This window comes from Sciurus carolinensis, chromosome 19 (assembly GCF_902686445.1).
Source record: "Sciurus carolinensis chromosome 19, mSciCar1.2, whole genome shotgun sequence".
NCBI classification, from domain to species: domain Eukaryota; kingdom Metazoa; phylum Chordata; class Mammalia; order Rodentia; family Sciuridae; genus Sciurus; species Sciurus carolinensis.
The window spans coordinates 8,954,226-8,970,755 of NC_062231.1; the positions used below are offsets into that span (position 1 = coordinate 8,954,226).

Genomic DNA, 16,530 nt, shown 5'->3' on the forward strand with positions numbered 1-16,530 from the left:
CATAGCATAAGAAATAAAAGCAAGAATCAATAACTGGGATAGATTCAAACTAAAAAGCTTTCTCTCAGCAAAGGAAACTATCAGCAATGCAAAGAAAGAGCCTACAGAGTGGGAGAAAATCTTTGCGAATCATACTTCAGATAGAGCTCTAATCTCTAGAATCTATAAAGAACTCAAAAAACTCTACACCAAGAATGCAAAGAATCCAATTGACAAATGGGCTAAGGAAATGAATAGACACATCACAGAAGAAGATCTACAAGTGATCAACAAACATATGGATAAATGTTCAACATCTCTAGTAGTAAGAGAAATGCAAATCAAAACCACACTAAGATTCCATCTCACCCCAATTAGAATGGCGATTATCAAGAATACAAGCAACAACAGGTGTTGTTGAGGATGTGGGGAGGAAGGTACACTCATACATTGCTGGTGGGGCTGCAAATTAGTGCAGCCACTCTGGAAAGCAGTGTGGAGACTCCTTAGAAAACTTGGAATGGAACCACCATTTGACCCAGCTATCCCACTCCTTGGCCTATACCCAAAGGACTTAAGATCAGCATATTACAGAGATACAGCCACATCAATGTTCATAGCTGCTCAGTTCACAATATCCAGATTGTGCAACCAACCTAGATGTCCTTCAATTGATGAATGTATAAAGAAACTGTGACATACATATAGAATGGAATATTACTCAGCCATAAAGAAAGATAAAATGATGGCATTTGCAGGCAAATGGATGAAATTGGAGAATATCATGCTAAGTGAGATAAGCCAATCTTAAAAAAAACCAAAGGACAAATGATATTGCTAATAAGTGGATGATGACACATAATGGGGGGTGGGAGGGGTTAGTGTTAGGGTTAGAGTTAGGGTTAGGGAGGGGGCCAAGAATGGAGGAAGGAAGGACTGTATAGAGGGAAAAGAGGGGTGGGAGGGGTTGGGGGAAGGGAAAAATAACAATGAATCAAACAATATTACCCTATGTAAATTTATGATTAAACAAATAGTATGCCTTTTCGCCATGTACAAACAAACAACATGTATCCCATTTGTTTACAATAAAAAAATAAAAATAAAAAACCCTCCAAAAACAAAACCAAAACACAAAATCACCCTAAAACAAAGATTAAATCAATCTGTTTCTGAAGAATATATAGCTCATTTTGAAAGTTTTGTTTGGTTTGTTATTAGACTTCAATATATTGAAAGAAACCAAACAGATTCTTACCATATTAATTTGACATACAGGAGTTCAAAGGTTTTGTCCTCTCCCAAGATAAAGTAAATCAAATGAAAAAAGGAGCTCTTGCAAAAATAAACAAAACTGAACCCACTAACCAAAAGATTTATAAAGGAAATATTTATATTTATAAATATTTATATTTAAAAGGGCTTTTTTCTTTTTGGATACTTCAGTCGGTTCGAGATAATGGTAAGGTTTCTATCCTAAGGACTTCTACTCTCTTCCTTTAGCTTCTATTCTTTAGTCATTTCTGTGTTTTTATCACTCAAGGTTATGGGTAGATTTTCTTAAGAAGTCAGGTTGAGTCAGAGGTAGCATTAGGATGCACTATAGTTGACTACAGTATGAAGTTCAAATGAACACATTATTCTTCTAAAGGATTACAATAAGTGAAAGTGCCTAAAGAAAAATGTTCAGCCCTCACTGCCTTGCACTAAGCAAAATTTTGAGAAAAAATTTAAGAAAGTAGGAATCAAGGTTGGGAGCCAAGAAATAGGCATTGGCCTCACCTCTTTGAGCTCCTTTAATGCACCAGTTCAGGCTGGTTTTCCATGAAGTGCAGCACTCCACTCACATAGTAGGCAATGCCAAGAGACAGCAAAGCAATGGCAAAGATCAGGAGCAGGACCCTCCACAAGCCCAGGTCCTCTACAAATTCCTGCCAAGTGGTTTGAAAGCTGGACAAGACCCCTTCACCTGGCTGTAGAGTGGGATAAGGAGAGAATGGCTTTCTGTGGTACTTTCGCTCTTAGCCATCTGCATGGCATCCAGTTTTGAGTGGGAACTTCTGTGAAAACCTTTTACCTCCTGTTCTTCCAAAGATTCCAGCAATCAGATGACATCTTTATTCACTCCCCTGCACTTTGTCAGAACTAAAGGAGTTGCACCTTGATGATTGCATGTATCAATTCTGGAACTCATAAGAATTGAATGGAATCCACATGGCCACAGAGGTGAAGAGCTGTGTTTCCTTGATAATCTGTGGCCAGCAGTTCAGCAGTCATCATATGCAACAGTTGGCAAATGGCTACATTCCCTCGGGCTGCTGCAAGGTGAAGGTTCTGTCCTGCCTCTGCTGTCATGGATATTTGAGTCAAAGTCACTTTCCAGAAGTCTCTTAGAATAGGTAAGATCTCCATCAATACAGGCTTTTAGCAATGGCATATTAGTTTGAGAAGAATCATTTCCAAAACCTAGGAATTTGTTCTAATGTGTATGGAATATGGGTCAGCTGTAAGATGAGACCTTTCCTCTAGTGGTCACTCAGCAGTTTCTCTCAATTCTGAAGCAGGTTCAACAAAGCATTCACTAATATATCAGCAAGAATTTGCGAGACAAGCAGCAGTGATAGCAGCAGCTCCTCTCTGCAGGTTGCAGATGGAGTAGGCCCAGCCACTTGTACATTGTGTTTTTAAGGAGTGCTACTAGAATGTATGTAAAGTTTACTAAAAATACATCTAATTATGTAAAATAATGCATGTATTAATTAGTTATATTTTGTCATTTGTGTGCCATAGAACATGAAGTACATAAAAAGTTATTAGTGTCATCAGGTAATAAATAACAAAAAGTATGAATATTAAAAAAATCAGACCTTTCTGTTGATTTCTATGCTTTGACTTCATTCAAGTCCTACTAAAATCAACTGTGATAGGCTTTTGTTGCCCCTCAAACCAGTTTTTTGCTGTATCTTCTCTAGATGTGTGTGTACATTTCTCCCGCTGTAAATGCACATATTTCTTCTTAAGCAATAATTGTTTAAACCCATGATGAATCATTCTTTGGCACTGTCATCCAAAATTTACCTGTTATCTCCAGTTCTCTGCGGAGACAAAAACTAATTTGCATAAAGTTGTCAAGAAAGTCATAGCTGTTTGTTTGTTTTACACTTCCCTTTTGCTCATGGGAGAATGGGGGTTGATAGTTTTTTCTTATTGCACAATGTCCTACTGTTTTTTGGGAATGACTGTGTTGATCAAAGTAACACATTTTCCTTTTCTTTACTACGTGACTCTCCCTATTGTTCTCATCTGTGGTTCTGTAAAATCAAAGAAAGTTTTGGAAGCTCTCACAAGTCAATTTTTTCAGTGACATTTTATGAAATTTCTTTATTTGTTCTTAGTAATATATGACATTCACATTCATTTTGATAAAATTTTACAAGCATGGGATATATGTTATTCTAATTAGGACCAATTCTTGTGGGTGGTCATGCTGGTGAAATTCACTTATGGATTGTCATATGTATACATAGAAAAATTATGGTAGATTTATTCTACTGTCTTTTCCATTCCTACCCTCCCTCTGCCACAATTTCTTTATTCATTCATTTGGTGATGTGCTTCTAGGTTTGTTCCATACCTTAGTTACTGTGAATTGTGCTGTTGTAAACATTATTGTGACTGTCACTGCACTATGCTCATTTTAAATACATTGGATATGTTGAATTGGCATAACTGGGTCAAACACTGGTTCCATTCCTAGTTTGTTTTTACCAGGAATTGAACCCAGAGGTGCTTAACCACTGAATTGCCTCTCCAGCCCTTTTAATGTTTTATTTAGGGACAGGATCTCACAGAGTTGCTAAGGGCCTCACTATGTTCCTGAGACTGGTTTTGAACTTATGAACCTGCTGCCTCAGTCACCAATGCTCATCCCTTATTTTTGAGGAATCTCCATTCTGCTTGCTCCAGTTTTCCATCCTATTTTTCCCCTCATCTGTGTCAACATTTGTTGCTACATGTATTCTTGGTAATTCCCATTCTGAGTGGAGTATGGGGGAATCTTAGTATCTTATTTTGCATTTCTCTACTTACTAGATATATTGTCCATTTTTTAAATATATTTGATGATCCTTCCTATTTCTTCTTTTGAGAAGGACATGTTAAAATATTTTACCCATTTATTTATTAGGTTTTTGGTTTTTTAATCTATCAATTCATTACAATCTTGAATTTGCTTTACTGTTCCCTTTCTGATAATATTAACTTCTCTTTTTTTGCAAAGTATATTCACAAAGTATAGCAAGTAAAATAATTTATTTCTTTGATTTATTTCAGTGATATATTCTCATCAAACCCAAGAATTTTCATCAGAGCTGGGAATAAAATGTTCATTCCATCAGGTGATAAAGGGAAGGTATGGAAACTGTGGCATTGAGAATGTATTCTTAAAGAAAGAATGGAAATGTGTGGAGGAGAGTAATGTTCAGGACAATTGTTATGGTGAATATAATAGTTGTGAGATAGCTACAAAGTAAATTTTTTTATCACAAATCGATATCAAGAATATATGAAGTCTCAGAAAATACCTTAATTTTGTTAATCAGTTTTGCGGAAGGTTTTGAATGTCTTGAAAATTTATCTCCATTGAATTTTTGATAACATAGCCTTTTGAAATGATGAGGATGTGGGGAAAATGGTACAGTCACACATTGCCGGTGTGCAAATTAGTGCAGCCACTCTGGATAGCAGTGTGGAGACTCTCTAGAAAACTTGGAATGGAACCACCATTTGACTCAGCTATCCAACTCCTTGGCCTATACCCAAAGGACTTAAAATCAGCATATATTAGAGATGAAGCCACATCAATGTTCATAGCTGCTCAATTCACAATAGCCAGATTGTGGAACCAACCTAGATGTCCTTCAATTGATGAATGGATAAAGAAACTGTGGTATATAAATACAATGGAATATTACACAGCCATAAAGAATAATAAAATGATGGCCTTACAGGCAAATGGATAAAATTGGAGAATATCATGCTAAGTGAGATAAGCCAATCTCAAAAAATCCAAAGGACAAATGATCTCCCTGAACAGTGGATGATGACATATAGTGGGGGGGTGGGAAGGAGGTAAGAATGGAGGAAAGAGGAACTTTATAGAGGGAAAAGAGGGGTGGGATGGGTGGGGGGAAGTGAAAAAATTATGCAATGAATGAAACACTATTATCCTGTGCAAAAGTATGACTACACAAATGGTATGCTTTTACTTCATGTACAGAGAAACAGTATGTATCTCATTTGTGTACAATAAAAATAAAGTAAAAAAAATAAGTAATAATAAAAAATAAAAATGGGAAATAAAATTTGGAAAATATGAAATAAAATCTATTGCATGCTTCAGTTCATAACAATGAACATTTGAAATGTACAATTTGTTTAAATTCTTACTCAAATATTTTTGTAGAGAATAGATTTAGTATTATAAATCTATATTACTGAATATAAAATAAATTACTAAGTATGATCAGTTTTTTTTAACATAACAAAGCATTAGTTGTTGTACATTCAACCAACATTCCTTTGTTGTGTCCAAAGGTAACACTTTGATGAATGTAAGAAGATCTTTAGTTATACCATATTACTTGGTAAACAATCCAGGTCTATCTATTGGGTGATAATTCTATATTTATCATAAAACTTTCAAGACCTTTTAGCTAGTACAATACCCTAAATAAATATGAGTGCATTTTTATTGGTGAAAAATATAAGAAATGCAGTGAAACTCACAAATATTTAATATTTTTTAAATTCTAGAAAATATCATTGTGATCATATTACAAAGAAGCTTTACAAAGGCAACAAATGCAAACAAGTATGTCATCAGTTCTCAAAATTTATCATTCCAAGCATCCATATTCACGGACAGGATTGCAAATATCAACAATGTGGAAGAATTTTAAATAAAATCACAAGAATTAATCAGTGCAAGAAAATTCATGTAGGAAAAATGCCATACAGATTTAAGAAATGCATTAAAGCATTTAAAGATTTCTCAAGACTTTATCACAGTATTGACAAACCCTACAGATGTGAAGATTGTGGTAAAGGTTTTAATCGAAGGTCATGCCTTACTAAACACAAGGACAATCATGCTAGAGAGAAGGACTATACTTGTAAAGAACGTGGAAAGGCATTTATTTCCACCTCAAAACTTACTAGGCATCAGAGGATTCATAGTGATGAGCGACCATACAAATGTACAGAATGTGAAAAAGGTTTTAAATACATCTCAGGCCTTATTCAACACCGGAGGATTCATACTGGAGAGAAGCCCTACAAATGTACAAAATGTGGGAAAGAATTTACACAACTTTCAAGCTTCACTGGACACCAGAGTGTTCATAGTGATGAGAGACCATATGAATGTAAGAAATGTGGCAAAGGCTTTAAGAGTATTAGAGCCCTTATTGTACACCAGGAGATTCATATGGATGAGAGACCATATGAATGTAAGGAATGTGGCAAAGGCTTTAAGTGTAATAGAGCCCTTATTCAACACAAGAATATTCATACTGGAGAGAAACTGTACAAATGTACAGAATGTGGGAAAGCATTTTTTTACGTTTCAACCTTGACTCGACACTACAGGATTCATATAGATGAGAGACCATATGAATGTAAGGAATGTGGCAAAGATTTTAAGTACAGTGAAACCCTTATTAGACACCAAAGGATTCATAGGGATGAGAGACCATACAAATGTAATGAATGAGGCAAACATTTGAAATTCATCTCAACTGTTACTCAACAGCACACTGTTCATACTGGAGGGAAGCCATATATAAATGCAAATAATGTGGAAAAGCATTTATTCAGAGCTCACATCTTATTCAACACCACAGGATTCTTAATGATGAATGTAAAGAGTGTTGCAAAGGCTTTAAGGACTGCACAACTCTTATTAAAAATCACAATGTTTATAGTGATGAGAGATCATACAAATGTATGGACTGTAGCAAAGATTTTCAACGCAACCCTTTCTTACTGCCAGAGAATTTATATTGGAGAATATTCCAATGATTGTAAAGAATGAGGCAAAGCTCTTAATAGGAGTTCATTTTTGGTTTTGAACTTGACTTGGTTTCCCCTTTGATTGACTTTTTCTGTAGTGTAGTTTCTCCCTCTGCTAACTCATTGTTTTTCATTTCCTCCTTGTGGAGTAATTTTCTTAGAGTGTTCAGTAGTTCATGCTTTCAATTTGTAAATTCTTTTAACTTTTGTTTATCATGGAAAGATTTTATTTCATCATCAAATCTGAATGTTAGTTTTGCTGGGTATAAGATTTTTGTTTGGTTTCCATATTATTTTAGAGTTTGAAATATGTTGTTCCAGAACCTCCAAGTCTTTAGTGTCTGCATTGAGAAATCTGCTAATGATCATATTGGATTCCCCATATATGTAATCTGATGGTTTTTTTGCACAGGCTTTAAAATTCTATCTTTATTTTGTATGTTAGACTTTTTCTTTATAATATGCCTTAGTGTGGGTCTGGTGTAATTTTATACATTTGCTTTCCTGTAAGCCTATTGTAATTGATTTTCCATTTCATTCTTCAGGTTTTGGAAATTTTCTGACAGTATTTCATTGAACAGATTCTTCATTCATTTGATTTGTAACTCTGGGTCTTTCTCAATCCAAGTAATTCTTAAATTTGGCCTTTTCACGTTATCTCATAATTCTTGGAGGTTCTGTTCATGATTTCTTTCAATCTTCTCTTTGTAGTGAACTTTATTTTCAAGATGAAATATTTTGTCTTCATTATCTGAGGTTGTGGGGAAAAAGGTACACTCATACATTGCTAGTGGGGTTGCAAATTAGTGCATCCACTCTGGAAAGCAGTGTGGAGATTCCTCAGAATGCTTGGAATGGAACCACCATTGGACCCAGCTATCCCACTCCTTGGTCTATACCCAAAGGACTTCAAATCAGCATACTACAGAGACACAGCCACATCAATGTTCATAACTGCTCAATTCACAATAGCCAGATTGTGGAGCCAACCTAGATGTCCTTCAATTGATGAATGGATAAAGAAACTGTGGTATATATATACAATGGAATATTACACAGTCATAAGGAAAGATAAAATTATGTCACTTCCAGGCAAATGGATGAAATTGGAGAATATCATGCTAAGTGAGATAAGCCAATCTCAAAAAACCAAAGGACAAATGATCTCGCTGATAAGTGGATGATGACACAAAATGGGGGGTGGGAGGGATTAGTGTTAGGTTTAGTGATAGGTTTAGGGTTAGGGTTAGGGAGGGTGGCAAAAATGAAGGAAGGACTGCATAGAGGGAAAAGAGGGGTGGGAGAGATGGGGAGGGAAAAATAGCAGAATGAATCAAACATTATGTAAATTTCTGATTACACAAATGGTTTGCCTTTACTCCATGTACAAATAGAGAAACAACATGTATCCCATTTGTTTACAATAAAAAAATTATAGGAATCTTAAACAAAATATTCCTTCTTAAAATATTAAAAGTTTTGTTACAATAGGCAAAGGTGATGTGTTCAATTATCTACAACATAAATATTAGGTTTTCAAGAAGGTCTATGATTTCTAATGGTGGATAGAGAACAGGAGAGGGTGTAGGATGTGATATTAAAGAGGTAGGAGGTGAGATTATAGAGATGTTTGATCATAGAAAATGTGAAAGAGGAAACAAAAGAAGTTGGTTGTTAGCAGAAGAAATGAGAAAGAGACTCCAAGGAAACAAATAAAAGGAAGGTAGAGTGAGTGAAATAGGAAAGAGAGAAACATGAAAAAAATAAAAGATTATACAACCAAAGTGTAATACGCCACTCAAATTCCAATCCCGAAGAATGAAAAGTAGTTTATTTCACAAATGTTGGGGATGTGAGCGCAGGGAAAGAAAAAAAAATAGGCATTAAAAAGGAGCCTAGAAGAAAGAGTGAACAGTTATTTCCATTGGAAATCAATATCTTCTGTTTCCCTTCTCATCTGATAAGTGTGGATTTCTGAAGTTTGTTGGTAACTCCACCCTAGGATGGTAAAAGTTACTACAGTGGGAATACTACACTTGGAGGTCAGACTCCTGGAGGTGTGGTATAGCAATTGCCTGTCCTACTGGAAGATTTCAACCAAGGACTCTACTTTGGGGTCCACTCATGTGATTCAGGACCCTGGTCTTTGCCTTTTACCTCACTTGTGGGCTCCACAGTTCCTGGTCTCTAATTTAGTCTCTAAATTGTATCTCTCCTGCCTCTACCCTTTTGACTTACTAATCAGGAACTTCTCTCCCTAGAGGTCCTGGGGGCTGAGTGCTGGAATCTGGGTGCCTGTTCAGGAAAATTTTTCTGTCTTGGGCAGATCAAGACCAGGTATTGAGAGCTGTGGACCAGCCATGTAGCTGCAAGTGCTGGGCCATGTTACTGGCTATGGGGTGATTGGGAGCCTGGTGATTGAGGAGCTGCCTGGCCTGGTTGATTGTCAAACCAGTCGTACCAGGAAACCAGTGGATGCTCTATGAGGGAAGAAGCTGTGGAGCAGGTTCATGTCAGGTCCCAGGAAATGCTCCCATGTTGTCTGAAATCCCAGTGGTGCTGGGCAGGTTGTTTGGGTGAGCTGGAATCAAGATGCCCTGATATCCCTCTTCCAACCTACTGACCCCTTGCAAGGCTCTCTCCTGCCTCTGTGACAAGATGTTGGCTATTGGCACACCTAGCAGAGATATCTCAGAAATAACATTGCCTCCAGGGACCTTGGTAATATTATATCAGATCTTGTTATCCCTAGATGAAAGCAGCCACATTCTCTGAAGTCCCTGGAATTACAGGTATATACCCCCACACCTATTTTGTTTCTTTTAAACTTTTTCTCAGACTTAATTTTTAAAATTTTTTTTGTATTTAGCTTGGTATGTAGGTCTGTGTAGAGGCATTGCCTAGCCTGTGCATAACCCTTGGTTTCAGCCCCATCATCACAAAAACAAATCAATAAATGCAATATAAGATAAAAAAAATCATTGATTTGACTACATCACTGTAGTATTCTGATTTTAGGTCCTTTTGATATAAACTGAGGAACAGAATAATTGAGTCAATTTGTGGTTTCATTCCAAGTGTTCTGAGGAATATCCAAATTGATTTCCACAGTGCTTGCACCAATTTGTATTCCTACCAGCAAATGTATGAGTGTACCTTTTCTCCCTCATCCTCACCAATATTTATTGTTGCTTGTATTCTTTATAATTGCCATTCTGATTGAAGTGAGATGAAATCTTAGAGTAATTTTGATTTGCATTTCTCTACTTGCTAAGAGATGATGAACATTTTTTCAGATACATGTTGGTCAACTGTATTTCTTATTCTGTGAATTGTCTATTCAGTTCCTTTGCCATCTTATTAACTGGGTTTATTTTTTGGTGTTAAATTTTTTGAGTGATAGAGCCACATCAATGTTTATAGCAGCTCAACTCACAATAGCTACACTATGTAACTATCTTGGTGTCCTTCTACACATGAATAAAGAAAATGTTGTGTGTGTGTGAAGGAATATTATGCAGCATTAAGGAAAAATGAAATTATGGCATTTGCTGGGAAATAGATGGTGTTGGAAAATATCAAGCTAAGCATAATACATCAAACCCAAAAAACCAAAGGTTGAATGTTTGCTTGAACACGCGAATGGTAATACACTATAAGGGGACTGTGCTAGGGAAAAACAGTTTCTTTAGATTAGGTAGAGGGGACTGTAAAGCAGGGAAGGGGTATGGGGTAGAAGCAACAGTAGAGGGTAACACATTATTACCTCAGAATATGAGAAATTATACTCCTTTGCTTATGATTTATCAAAATACATAAATGCATGCTGCTGTCATGCATGACTACTTAGAATAAAAATTTATAATAAATTTTGGATTGACCCATAATACTAGCACCTATTTATGGTCAGCAGTATGATATTTTCATACATTCATACACTGTGTAATTGTAAAACCAGAGCCATTAGTACATCTAACACCTTAGGTGTGAGAAAGTGGATAGAGATTGATAAATGTATCCCACATATTCTTATAGGAGTATTGTAGATTCAGGTACCACACGTCAATCTTTAATTTGTCTTGATGTCTTCTTTAGTATGATGTAAGTTAAAGTTCTAATTTCTTCTGTATGTGATATGAAGTTTCACGAGCATCATCTGCTGAATAGACCGTAAAACGAGTAAAAGGCTCATCTTTCCCATTACAGATTCTTGCCATCTATAATGAAAGGGTGATTGTGTATGTATGGATATATTTCTGGGTGAAATAAATTAAAAGAGTGAGGGTTTGATGTTGTACGTATGGACTTCTTTCTGGGTTTTCCTTCCTGTTTCATTTGTCTGTATGTTTACTCTTTTTCCAGAATCACAATGTGTTAGTTACTACATGTATGTAATACCCAAGAAATTTGATGCCTTCTTTGTCCTATAGAAGTCTTCATGGCCTCCTTCTGTAGATTGCTTTGAATAGTATGGATGTTTTAACAATATTGTTTCTCTCAATCCATGAACATAGGATGCTTTTCCAACTATTTGTAACTGATTTAATTTCTCTCAACATAGTAAGATATTTCAGCGTTAATGTCTTTGACATCCCTTGTTATGTTTATTCCCATGCATTTGACTATAATTCATGCTTAAGTTCTTATTTACAGTTAAAACTTTTGCTCCTGGGAATTGAACACAAGTATGCTTTACCACTGAGCTACATCCAGTGTCATGTTATTATTTCTATGTTTATGACAGAAAGAATATATGATGTAAGAGTAAACATTTTAATTTTTAGTGGTATTAACTGCGTTCATATTATTTTGAAACTATAACTACCAGCCATCCCCAGTATTGTTTATTTTTCAAAATCTAACTATGTCAATCAAGCCAGAATTTCCCATTGTCATTCTTTCTTTCTGAGTCTCTAAAACCTGCCACTCTGTTTTCTGATCTTATAAATTAGAAGAATCTAACTCTATTTTGTACATGTGAAATATTACAGTAGTTTTTTTTCTTTTGTGATACATTGAACTTGACACAGAGTCTTGATGTCTCATGTGTGGTGAACCATATGCCATTATTTCCTTCCTGGTGAAAGTCAAATAATTCCAGGCCAGACATTAATTATAGATTTATCTACTTGGGACATTGTGTTGTTTTTAACATGGGCAACTGTAAATGACCCAACTATAAGAATAGGAATACAAATACTAGTTTCAATCCCTGAATTCATTATTTTTCCTGCTGAGCACATGGAAATACAGTTAATGGACCATATATTAATTTATACTGATAAATCTTAAAATATTTAATTAGGTAAAAACAGACTACTGAGACTATTGACTTATAATAGGTGCTGTACATTTTTATGTATATATCAGTATGGGCAAAATTAAGTCATGAAATTTAGAGGCACCTCCCAATTATCCCTTCCTGATATCATGCAGAAATGTAGAATTTTGGGTCAACTCAGAGGTAAATGATTTAACTATCTATTTCATATTTCCAATCCACATGTACCGAGGGAAAACAATTTATCTAAAAATTATAAAACCATGTATGTATTTAACCTAAAATACACACAGACTATGTCATGATTACAAAACTGTTCAGAGGCTCATTAACAGAACTCATCCATCATTTAATAATTATATACTGTAAGGATTTCAAAAATTCATAAATCATTTCAGTAGTGATTAACAACAAAGAACTAATTGTGGATAGCTGCTAACCACCATGATGCAGTTAGAATGATAGACTGGGCCATTGTTTTGCATAATTCTTGAAGAGGAGATAATTCAGTCCTAACTGTACAAGAACATAAATCCATGAACAACAAAATGGGCTGTGTGTCTCTTTGTTCTGGGGATGCAGTTAAAGAGAGGATGGTACTGTGAAGGTGCTGAGACTACCTCTTACACTTGCACAAGAGGTTCACCGTGTACCCACACAAGAGGTCCATGAGTCCCATAAAAGACACATCACTGAATATTCCCAATGTAGAAAATAAATGCTGAAGAAAATAAGTTATGGGTAAAATTGTGTAGGATACAGTAATAAATATAAGACCATGCATATTGACCATGGAATTTTTAACAGCAGAGTGAGAATTGAGCACTGACTGACATGTAGAAGACCCACAGGAAAAGAAGATACATGGTTTCTGTTGTGGACTTCTGTTTGAGCTTTGCCAAGCAGGAGGTTTTCTGGAGCTGAGGTTGAACATCTGGGGTAAAATCTGCTGGCAGGTGACACAAATTGAGAATCCCCTCAACAACCTGTGCAAGTAGACTACATTTACATTTACATTTGATGTCTTCCCCCAAATACTGAGACAAAAGAACATCTGTAGCTATGAGTTCCATGATGAGCAGCACCTCTAGGTGAAATGGAGCCATGAGACCAATGGTCAGATCGGTGGATGTGAGCCTGTGCTGTAGAATAAATGTGAAGGTGTGGAAGAGAAGAAGAATGGTGTTGCCCGAGATCTGAAGGACAACATCAGAGAAAAATGCATATCTTACTTACAGTAATTTATTGGTCAAGGAATCAAATGGCAAGGAGAAAAGCAAGAAAAATTCTTTGCCCACCCACACAGCCAGCTTCTCCAGGTTCTCGGAACAGAACTGGCCCACTAGGGAGAGACTTTCTGAACAGAGCAGGCTCCGAGTCCCGGAGCTGCCGCAGCGCAGTGTACTCCTGCAAAGAACCAGCGGAGAACCTCGATCTGCAAACAGCCCCAGGGATAAGGGCAGGGCAGCCGGAGACCTCTTCAGGCGGCTCTGCCCACTCCGGCTGCGGGCTCTCTTCACGGGGCGATCCAAGATGGCGGCCTAGAGGGAGACTGCACCCCCATTCGCTCCAGATCGCAGGAGTTAAGAAGGGGAGGCATTGAGAGACTCGGACTGAAGTGGAGCCACGGGTGAGTCTGCCCACTGGGTAAAGCTCGGCCCGGGTGGCAGGCCCAGATAGAGGTGGCTTATCGGAGCCGGGCAGGGCAGCTTGAGTCTTCCCAAGGTAGTCTTCCACACTCCGGCAGTGGGCTCTTCCCACACGGCCAGCTGCACGGTGCAGGCCCACAGTGAGAGCATTTCCGCACAGAGCCAGTTCCAAAACGTGGAACCAGTAGGGGGCTAGGGGAAGTATTCTTCGAATGAGCTGCTTTATCAGATTCCTCCAAGACATCAGGCTACTGAAGGCTGGGAGGTGATACACTGGAAATCAACTGGGACACTATAAGCCAATAGTGGAAAACTGCAATATCTCAGGGTCCCACTGACAACTGACCATTATGAGAAAACAAGGGAAGAAAATGTCCCAAACAAACCTAGATACTACATCAATAAAACCCAATGACAGCACAGCAGAAGAAATGTCAGAAAGGGAGTTCAGAATGTACGTAATTAAAACGATCAGGGAAGCTAATGAGGAGATGAAAGAGCAAATGCAGGCATTGAAGGAGGAGATGAAAGAGCAAATGCAGGCATTAAATGATCGCACCAATCAACAGTTAAAAGACCAAATACGGGAAGCAAGAGATCATTTCAATAAAGAGTTAGAGATACTGAAAAAAAACCAAACTGAAATCCTTGAAATGAAGGAAACAATAAACCAAGTTAAAAACTCCATAGAAAGCATAATCAATAGGATAGAACACCTGGAAGACAGAACCTCAGACATTGAAGACAAAATATTTAACCTTGAAAACAAAGTTGAACAAACAGAGAAGATGGTAAGAAATCATGAACAGAATCTCCAAGAACTATGGGATATCATGAAAAGGCCAAATTTGAGAATTATTGGGATTGAGGAAGGCTTAGAGAAACAAACCAAAGGAATGAACAATCTATTCAATGAAATAATAACAGAAAATTTCCCAAATCTGAAGAATGAAATGGAAAACCAAGTACAAGAGGCTTATAGAACTCCAAACATACAAAATTACAACAGACCCACACCAAGGCACATTATTATGAAAATACCTAACATACAAAATAAAGACAGAATTTTAAAGGCCGCGAGAGAAAAGAATCAAATTACATTCAGAGGGAAACCAATAAGAATATCAGCAGATTTTTCAATCCAGACCCTAAAAGCTAGAAGGGCCTGGAACAACATATACCAAGCCCTGAAAGAAAATGGATGCCAACCAAGAATCTTATACCCAGCAAAACTTACCTTCAAATTTGACGATGAAATAAGATCCTTCCATGATAAACAAAAGCTAAAGGAATTTACAAAAAGAAAGCCAGCATTACAGAACATTCTCAGCAAAATATTCCATGAGGAAGAGATGAAAAACAACGATGCAAATCAGCAACAGGAGGCGCTAGCCTAAAGGAATAGCCAAATAAAGGAGAAACCAAATCATGTCAAAAACAAATATGAGTCAATTGACTGGGAATACAAATCATTTCACAATAATAACCCTGAATGTTAATGGCCTGAATTCATCAATCAAAAGACACAGACTGGCAGATTGGATTAAAAAGAAAAATCCAACAATATGCTGCCTGCAAGAGACTCATCTCATAGAAAGAGACACCCATAGACTAAAGGTGAAAGGATGGGGAAAAACATACCATGCACACGGACACAGCAAAAAAGCTGGAGTATCCATCCTCATCTCAGATAATGTGGACTTCAAACCAAAACTAATCAGAAGGGATAAAGAAGGACATTACATGCTGCTTAAGGGAAGCATAAATCAGCAAGACATAACAATCATAAATATCTATGCCCCGAACATTGGCTCATCCACGTACGTCAAACAAATCCTTCTCAATTCCAGAAATCAAATAGACTACAACACAATAATACTAGGCGATTTTAACACACCTCTCTCACCACTGGATAGATCGTCCAAACAAAAATTGAATAAAGAAACTATAGATCGCAACAACACAATCAGCAATTTAGACTTAACGGACATATATAGAATATACCATCCAACAAAGAATGAATACACTTTCTTCTCAGCAGCACATGGATCCTTCTCTAAAATAGACCATATTTTATGCCACAGAGCTACTGTTAGTAAATACAAGAAGATAGAGATACTACCTTGTACTCTATCAGATCATAATGGATTGAAATTAGAAATAAATGACAGAATAAAAAACAGAAACTTCTCCAATACCTGGAGACTAAATAATACACTATTATATGATGAATGGATAACAGAAGACATCAGGAGGGAAATAAAAAAATTCTTAGAAGTAAACGAGAACAAAGACACATCATATCAAAATCTCTGGGACACTATGAAAGCAGTACTTAGAGGAAGATTTATTTCATGGGGTGCATTCAAAAAAAGAAGTAGAAATCAACAAATAAACGAGTTAACACTACAGCTCAAAGCACTAGAAAAAGAAGAGCAGACCAATACCAAAAGTAGTAGAAGACAGGAAATAGTTAAAATCAGAGCCGAAATCAACGAAATCGAAACAAAAGAAACAATCGGAAAAATTAATAAAATAAATAGTTGGTTC

At 36.7% G+C, this 16,530-nt stretch overlaps 1 pseudogene; it reads right to left on the reverse strand.

The window, feature by feature from the left end:
* Positions 1–1,775: 1,775 nt before the first annotated feature.
* Positions 1,776–13,001, reverse strand: LOC124971189 (ankyrin repeat domain-containing protein 46-like; annotated as a pseudogene).
* Between the last annotated feature and the right edge of the window lie 3,529 nt (positions 13,002–16,530).